Genomic DNA, 9,450 nt, shown 5'->3' on the forward strand with positions numbered 1-9,450 from the left:
CTCTCAGACTTCTGCCTTACAACTTCACATTCTATAATCAACTGGAAATGCACTGCCTATTGATTGTACTTCTGAAGTATGAAATGGACAGCAATAACTGAATAATCTGATGAGCTAACTGGACTCTGAGAAACAAAGCTAATACAGCAGAAATGCATATACAGATGCCTCATTTGCTTACATTTATCTTCACAGCCAAAAAATTGTGAGTTAAAATCCCATACTGAATTCAAATCAATATACATTGAAAATAACTTTTTGTGACGTCAGGAGAGTTATATAAGAAACACACACACACATACAAAAAAAGCACTGTAAAGGAAATTAGAACAATATGGATCACACACACACAAACACACAGCACTGTAAGGAAAATTAGAATCAGAGACTAGTATTTTAAACTACGGAAGGGCATTGCTGCACAGAATATTATGAGAAGGCTAGAGTGCTAGAGATACAATAATTACTATTTCCCTGCTAGCAGTTAAAGAGAGGCGGGGAAGCCTTTAGCATTCGACCAATGTTATTCTTTCAGAGAAAATAAGTTTCTAATATGGTCACAAACCTGAGTGACTGATACATAGCTCTATATACCTACAGAGTTGTTATACTAGAGGAATTTAGATTTTTAGAAAGAACGTGAGGAAGACACTATAATTTTGCTTCTGGCTGGCTTGTGTTTTCTATCACTTTTGCTGCTTTTTGATGTACTGCCAAGCTAAAGCCCATCCCATAATCCCACCCCTGCTACGGATTGGGCAAATTTCAAGTATCTCAGGCTTCAGGCAATAGCAACAACAGAAGCTCTGATTTTATGAAAGCTGCCAATAATACATAACTCTTGGGGGAGGGGAATGTCCTCTTTAAATGTCTGCCATAATTTGTTGAAAAATCCAAGGATCTGGCACCCTTTGATGGCTCTTTTGATTTTAGCAAGAAGAAACCCCCCCCGCCCCTCCCCCACCAGAAACCCTGACTTCTGGGAATGTGCTTAGTTTTCATTACCAGAAATGAGGAAGAGTCCTTTTAACTGAGTTAAAACAACTTCAGCTATTTTAAATATGATTCATGCTATTGTGTTTATGCTTTTTTTTATTGTAATTCATATAAATATGACCAGGACCCCCTTGGGCTAGGCACTCCAAAAATAGAACAAAAAAGACCATGTCTGCCCCAAAGATATCATTATATCTTTTCTGTGGATGTTTTATTTCTGGTGTTCTGGTACCTGAAAAAACATGCTAATAACATCATTGTAGCAAATCTTCTTTCAGTAACTTACATGGATACTAATTGATCTAAGCTTCAATTTGGAGCTGAAAGCCCCTCCAAAGATTGAACATACTAAACTCGGGCTAAATATGATGTGGTTGAAGGAATCAAGAAAAAAAAATTGAGAAGTCTTGAAGCCCATAGACTTCAAGATCAAACTGTCCAAGGAGACAAGATTAAAAGGAGAATATTGCAAGTTCTCCAAACAGTCTGAATGGGCACATCAAAAATGCCTCAAATATGAATATAACGGTAATACTTCTTATTAAAAAGTTATTTCCAGTAATGTTGTGAAGGCAAAAACTATAATTGGGAGAAAAGAGAATTAGATATATTCATGGAGGATCAGACAACTTCATATGCTGGGGCTATGTCTACACTGCGGAGTTTTTTCGGGATACCTGAAGCATCTCGGAAAAACTCTGCCGCATCCAGGGTATGAGCCTGCTCTTCCGACATTTTTTGCGGAAGAGCAGACACGCTCTTTTGGAAGCCCTGTAAACCTTGTTTCATGAGGAAGAAGGGTTCTTCCAAAAGAGGAGGTTTTTCTGAAATTTGGCCCAGTGTAGGCAGGCCCAATTTCAGAAAAACCTCTTCTGAAAAACAATCGGAAAAAGGTATGCAAATTGCGGAGCGATTTACGTATCTTTTTCCAAAAAAGAAGTATAGTGTAGGCATAGTCTGGATGTCCCTAAGTCTCTTCCTTTCAAATGCTGGGACTGGAAAAGAGGAGTGAATCACTCAAAAATTGTCTATTCTGTTAATTTCCTCTGAAGCATAAGACAGTAGCCACTATCAGAAGACTGTATACTGAGCTATATGGACCATTGCTCTTACCCAGTATGGACATTCTCATGTTCCAAATTAATTTTCAATATTTTTGATTAATCACACTTTTGCGTTATTATCAAGGGGTATGTCTACACTACATCGTTATGTTGAAATAACTTATTTTGAATTAACTATTTTGAAATAAGATATTTCAAAATAATGCATCTACACACAAAATGCATTATGAAATAGCGTTTTGCTATTTTGAAATAGCGTGTCCACACTGAGTGGATACTGAATCGCATTTAAGGCTGGCCGGAACCAGGTCCGGCAGGGCATCTGGTCAAGAATTACTTTGTGTGGCTGCTGCCTGAGGCTATCTGAAGCCTGTGCTTAAAGGGACCCCCCTGGACAGCCAGTTCTCAGCCTTCCCTGCTTGCTTTCCTATCTCGATGAAGGACAGCAAAGCATTTTCTCTCTGTGTGTTCTAGTTGCCCTCACTCGGGACACCACAGCACTCTGCAACATGGCGCCAAAGCTGCTCCTGGGCACTCTGATGCTTCTCGTGGACACGTTGCTGCAAGTCTGGCTAGACTTTTTGCAGGCTGCCATCCGGAAGGTCCATCGGGGGGCTGTCAGTATCCAGGAGGCCCTGCGAGAGATTTTCCACCTTGATGAGCTCTGAGAACTTCCCTGGTCTGCCCCACTGGGGAGCTTTTGCCTCATTCCTCCCTCACGTCCTTCCACTTATCCCTTCCTAATCCTCCTTCCTGATGTCAAATAAAATACATGAATTTTCATGAACACAAACTCTCTTTATTTAACAAAACTGGGGCGGGGGTGAAACTCTGGTGAGACTGGAGAAAGGAGGCGGGAGAGGGGAGAAGAGAGGATGGGAGAAACCTGGGAGGAGGGAGCTGGAAGGGAGAAGAAGGGGAAGGGGAAGGGGAAGCTCAAGGCTCAGGGTTGGAGGGTCTTGCCAGACCAACTTGATTTTCATGCAAACCTGCTTCTGGGTTTGCATGTGGCCTTTGGTGGCCAGGCTGGCAGCTATCCTGACATAGACAGCCATGTTCCTCTGTCTAGTGTGGAGATCATGGACATTGGGGGCATCTCCCCCAAACCTGAATAAGGTCCATGATCTCCACCCTGGACCACGAAGGCGCCCACTTTATCTAGGTCCTGGCAGGCTACTGGGAACTGGAAGACTGCTCCTGGGGCGTGATGGAGGGCTGGCTGCCAGTGGCTTGCTGGCTCATGTTTTAGGGCCACTGGATCAGGGCAGTTACTGCTGGCTCTGGGCTGGCAGGCTTGGAGCTGACACAGGCTCTGTGGCCAGAGTCAACCCCTTTAAAGGTTCTAGGGAGGGGGGAAGGAGAGGAGTATTTTTGGTCGAGGCTGGAGTGGCCAGCAGGGCACCCTGGGAAGGCTGGAGGCCCCCTATTTCTATATAAGTGTCTACACAGCACTTATTTCTAAATATCTATTTCAAATTTGGCATTTTTCCTAATGGAATGAGGTTTACCAAATTTGAAATAAGCGCTCTGCTATTTCGAATTAATTTCGAAATAGCGGTTTGGCTGTGTAGACGCTAGTAAAGTTATTTCGAAATAACGTTGCAAGTAAATGTTGCCTATTGAAACCAGAAGAATTGTGCTCACTCTTGTTAGCAGTGGTTCACTCCATAATGTATGTGTGTGTGTGTGTGTGTGTGTTTCAAATCTAGACTTTTTAAATCCACAATGACTATTTTAAACACTTAAGTTTTAAGAATAAACTCGTTTTTCAATTTTGCCTAAATTTGTTACATGTGTTTAGTGACAAGGAGCAGTAATTAAGGCAAGAAGAAAGCACTCTAGCATGAAAATGCTGAAAGCAGACTATTATAGAATCAGAGGGACAATTCTTTCCCAATTGCTGGAAAAGAAGGCTAAATAATAAATTAAATTGTTTCTAAAAATACTTGCATGTTGTTAGCTTTGGTGGCTTAACAACCCCTCTTGACTTTTTCATTCTCTTTAACAGAATGAAAGAACTGTTAGCATAAAGACCATAATATAAAAAATAAATAGAAAACTATTTAACTGTGAATGGTGACACACAAAAGGTCATGGCAAACTGTTGAATAACTATTATCTATGTGCTTTACTAATAGATTACTAAATCAACTAGACATTTTGTCTGGTTGTTTTCATTTATAAATATATTAAACCACAACACTCAAAGGTTGTTTCCTCTTATTGTTCAGCTCTTGGCAAGATTGTTTCTAAACAGGGGTAGAATATCATCAATCTGCTGACAATTCACAGGTCTCTTGATCTTCAGATCATATTTACTCTTTCGTCCCTCCACCCTCAGTTGCTTTTGTGGGATGCATTCTTTTTATTACGGTTCACAATAAACTCAATGCAGCATGAAGTACTTCAGTGCAACTGATATTTTGAGGCAGCATAATTCTTAAAGGGCAAGCAGTGTTTTCCCAGCAAAGAGAAAAATCTCACATAAATGGAAGTATTTTATTAGGTAATAGCAGTTAGAATTTAACAGGGTCAGAGAGTTTACGTTACAAAAAACCCTCTAGATTGTATTTGTGCCAAGTTAGCAGACATCTTCTAATTAGTAAAAAGTAATATTCTCATTATGTGCTCTGCTCTTAGGGTATGTCTAGACTACATGGCTCCGTTGATGGAGCCATGTAGATGAGTTTACTAGACATAGCAAAATGAAGTGGAGATTTAAATAATTACCACGCCATTTACATTAAAATGGCCACCGCACTGTGCCAATCAGTCTAGATGGGGATCAGCCGACCCCAGAAACCTTTGTCATCAGATCCTTTATGCCTCATGAAACGAGGCTTACAGGATCTGAGGACAAAGGGTTCTGGGGTCAGCTCATCCCCGTCAATAGAGCTATGTAGTCTAGACACATCCTTATAGTCTAACAACTGTGTTCATATACTCTAAATGACATCTGAACTAGGAAAGGGAAAAAAAAACCTCCCAGAAACCCTGTGTAGGCATCCCTGTCTACATAGCCATTATTCCAAAATAACTATGCGATCATCTACACAACCATATCGTTATTTCGAAATAATATTGAAATAATGAGCAGCTTACTCCAAAAATCTGTAAACCTCTTTCTACGAAGAATAACACATCTTCTGAAGTAGTTACTTTGAAATAGGGGCTGTGTAGACAGGGTAGGTGCAGTTTTTTTCAAAACAAGGGTCTTCCAGCTCTTCCCAAGGTGCCCTGCTGGCCACTCTGTCCACACTCAGCCAAACTCTATAGTCCCCCTGCTCCTGGAGCCCTTAAAACTGCAACAAAAGGAGAAAGGGCTTGTGGCAAGCAGGAACCCCTGACAGTCCTGAGCCAGGCAGCAGCTGCCACTGCCTCAATTTTTTTTAAAATGAGCCAGTCTGCTTTTCACATCCAGCCCTTCACTGTTCCCAGGGAGCAGTCAGACAGCTCCCAGGAGCCTGCCGGGAGCTGAAAGACGCATGCACCTTCCTGGTCTTGTGTGGAGATCCTGAACCTCATTGAGGTCTGGGGAGAAGAGGCAAACATCCAGGATCTCCACACCAAAACAGGAATATGGATGTCCGCACCAATCTCTGCACCAGACACAGGAAGATGGCAGAGAACCTGTCTAACAAAGGACATATCCGCATCCAGGAGCAGGTAAGGATGAAGGTGAAAGAGCTCTGCAGGCCTATGCCAGGGCCAGGGAAGGCAGCTCCCACTCCAGGACAGACGCCCACACCTGCCATTACTTCGAGGACCTTGACCACATCCCATAGGGCAGGGCAGTCCCTCCAGCCCCCTCGTTGTGGACTCAGGGCTCAAGACTCCCATTGTCATCCTCATGGGAGATGGAGACAAGGAGGAGGAAGTGAAGGAGGAGGAGCTGGATGAGATCAGAACCATTATCCTCCTGACCCTGGAGCCGGTACCCCTCACTGTGAAAGTATCCCAGGAATCGTTCAAGGCTGGGGAAGGAATATCATGTGAGTCTCATCACGTTCCCTTCACACTGAAGGGAGGAGGTAATGGGCAGGGTTGGATAGCTGGGTGCTCCTCGCTTGTCCCTTGCGGCCTGGGGATTGCACAGTAGCCTATGCATGTGGGACCATGTGCTGCACCACTCCTGTTCATACAGCCCCAGGGGGCTGCCATAGAGGACCCTTCTTCTATTGGACACAGGGTGTCTGATGAGGCCTGCCATGCTCATGACACTGGGGTGGGACACCTTCCCTCCACAAGCCACCTATAGAAGGAGTCTGGGGAGTTACACACACACACACACACACACACACACTCAGCAGTCCTGCACATGGCATAAGGGCACACTGGCACTGTCAGGGGAGCATCCACTCCAGGGGATATTTGGGCTCCTGTAGGAATGGGCCCACTGGACAAAGTGCACATGGCCTTGCTCCAAGCACATCACCTTCAACTGAGCCAAGAACTGTCACTCTCAGCTCACAGATGAGGGCATGAATTCAGGCACAATGTCCCCTAAGTTGACTGATTCTTTTTATTCTCCACAGCCGGATGATCTGCAAGAGGGTTGACATTACCTGGGTCAGCCTCCCAAACCTGAGGGAACTTCAGACATTGGAGATCCATGGATGACTTCTAGAGGGAGCACCTCACAGCATTCCAGTCTCTGGAGCAGACCATGGAGTGCAGGCTCTAGAAAGACATCCAGCTGCAGTGAGACACCTGGAGCATGTCCGCACCAGGTGAAAGGCCATGCAATCCCTCATTGCCAGTACGATGCCTGCTCCCACTTCTGCTCCCTCTTCCTCTCCCTCTCCCACTCCCACTTCCATTCCTGCTCCCATTTCCACTATTGCTCCTGCTTCCATTCCTGCTCCTCCCCCAACACTGCCATTCCCTGTGGCCACAGTGGCCCTCGCACCCATGATGGTGGGATCACCACAGCAAGGTGCCATTACCAGCTCCATCCATGTACCTCTGCTCACCCCTCCCATTTCTAGCTCCCTCCTCCCCCCTCCAAGGTTCTTAGCCCCCCTCCTTTTCCTCTCTCCTCCTCTCCCCCGGTTCTTTCCCCAGTCCCTCTCCAATTACTTTGACCCCAAATAAAGAGAAACAGAGACTTTATTTTTTCCACAACAAACTTTTTTTTGATTGTCTCAGCAGGGAAGTGGGAAAGGGAGTGGTGTAGGAGGAAAGGCAAAGGGGGTGATGCACGGGCACCTAGTGGGGAAACCTAGGGGGAAGTTACTGGGCCCTCTGTGAGAAACTCTCCCACAGAGTCTCCTGGATGTGTATGCCCCCTAATGGGCCTGCCAGACAGCAGCTGTGAATGGCTGCTCAAAGGCCCTGCCAATGAGGTTATCCTGTGCTGCCCACACTGGCATGAAAGCCTCCCCCCTTCCTTTCACAAATATTGTGGAGCACATAGCACACAGCTACCACATGTGAGATGTTGTGCTCTATGAGGTCCAGCTGGGTGAGGAGGCATCTGAACTGTACCTTCAAATCCCTGAAGGCACTCGCCATCACCATGCAGTCCTGCTGAGCCTGGGATTGTAACATTTTCAAGAGGGGTTGAGGTAGCCAGTGTATGGCTTCATGAGTCAAAGCAAGAGAGGATAGGCCACTTCCCACACCATGCAGATTAGCATGTCCGCATCCCCAACCTTGATGGTGAAGTCAGAGAAAAAAGTTCCAGCATGCAGCTTCTCGAAGACATTAGATTTTCGAAAGACAAGTGCATTAACAGCCTTCCCCAACCACCCAACATAGATGTCGGTGAACTGGACCCGGTGGTCCATGACAGACTGCAGGACCACTGAAAAGTATCCCTTCTGATTGATTAAGAGAGATGCCTGGTGGTCGGGGGCCCAGATGACAATGTGGGTGCTATCAATAGTCCTCTCCCTCACCCCCTGCAGTTGGGGAAGCCCATGTCGGCAAAGCTGGGGATGATGGCATCGATGTCACCAAGGTGGATGAGCCTGTGCAGCAGGATGATGTTCATGCCCCACACCACCTACAGAAGGAGAAAAACAAACAGATTTGCAGGTGTGCCAGGGCCCCTTGGAGGTCCCCCAGCCCACTCCCCCATTCCCTCCACACACATAAGGGGCAACCCCCCATTCACTCCATTCCTTGGCAGGGCTTTGTGAGGGTGGGACTGAAAAAACCTCCCAAGGAGGATGCTTGCACCACCAACCCTCCCCCTTTCCCTAGGGAAGACCATTCCTGCAGTCCACTTCCCCTTGGAATAATAGCCAGAGAATGCCATACCAACATGAGCAGAGCCCTGATGGTTGATCTCCCTATGCCTAACTGGTTCCTATCAGATCGGTAGTTGTCTGGCACGATGAACTTCCAGAAGACAATGACAACATGCTTCTGGAGGAGGAATGAGGATCTTATGTGAGTGTCCCATCTCCTGAGGGCAAAGGAGAGCCACTCACAAAGCACCAGAAATGTATCCTTCCTCATCCTGAAATTCTTGTTGATCTCCCCACCGCTCCATGATGATCCTGTCCTAGCAGTCTGCACAGTGAGCAGGGGAGGACATGAATGGGCCACTCTGTTGCAGGTGTCCAATTCCTTTGGATTTTCATCCTCCATTTTGCGCATCTGAGAAAGTGGGTTTTGCCCACATAAATTCATGAGAGTTTACTCAGTTCTTTCATACATATGTTGAAGTCTTTTGTACTGTGCTATTATATTTTTGCTTTCATATCTGAAATAGGAAGATTTTTTTTAAGTAAGCTGAAGTCCCTCGTGGCAGATATATTCCAAACAAGAGCTTGGTCATTCCAGCCGCTCAGCAGGAAACAGGTATTTCAATAAATAACATTCCTGTCTAGTGTACTCATTAGTGATTTTTATTATACCGTGAAGTTGTTCCAAATCCCACATGGAACTCAATTAAGTTTTGAAAATGAAAAGCAAGATACAATGAAATATTCTGAGAGAGAACACTTTTTGCCTAACTGAAAAGATTTACTTCATCTACCATGAACAGTACTTCTCATTCTGTGACCCTGAACAAAAAAGAATGTGTAGTACAGGAAGCACAGATTGCTTAGAGGTAATTTTGCTGTCAGATGTACCTGGTTGAAGCATTTTGCAGGAGGGGAATTGCTCATGGAGTTTAGGGAAGTGGGAGGAGACTCAGAATAGGATATTGTGATGAGGGTGCTGGGTCTGAGCAGGAATTAGTGTCCAGGAGCAGTTATAGGGTTGAGACTCAGGGTTTCAGTGCAGGGTCTAGGAAAGAGTTAGGTGTAGGGTGCAGGAGGGGCTTCAAGGCAGGGGTTTTGGATGCTGAGTGCTTAGCTGAGGCAGCTCCACTTTGGTTGGGCTGGGCAAGGACATCATTTTGAGAAGGTTGGGGAGGGCAACAGCTGTACGTACT

The sequence above is a fragment of the Pelodiscus sinensis genome, chromosome 4 (genome assembly GCF_052426305.1).
Source record: "Pelodiscus sinensis isolate ZL-2025 chromosome 4, ASM5242630v1, whole genome shotgun sequence".
Lineage (NCBI taxonomy): Eukaryota > Metazoa > Chordata > Testudines > Trionychidae > Pelodiscus > Pelodiscus sinensis.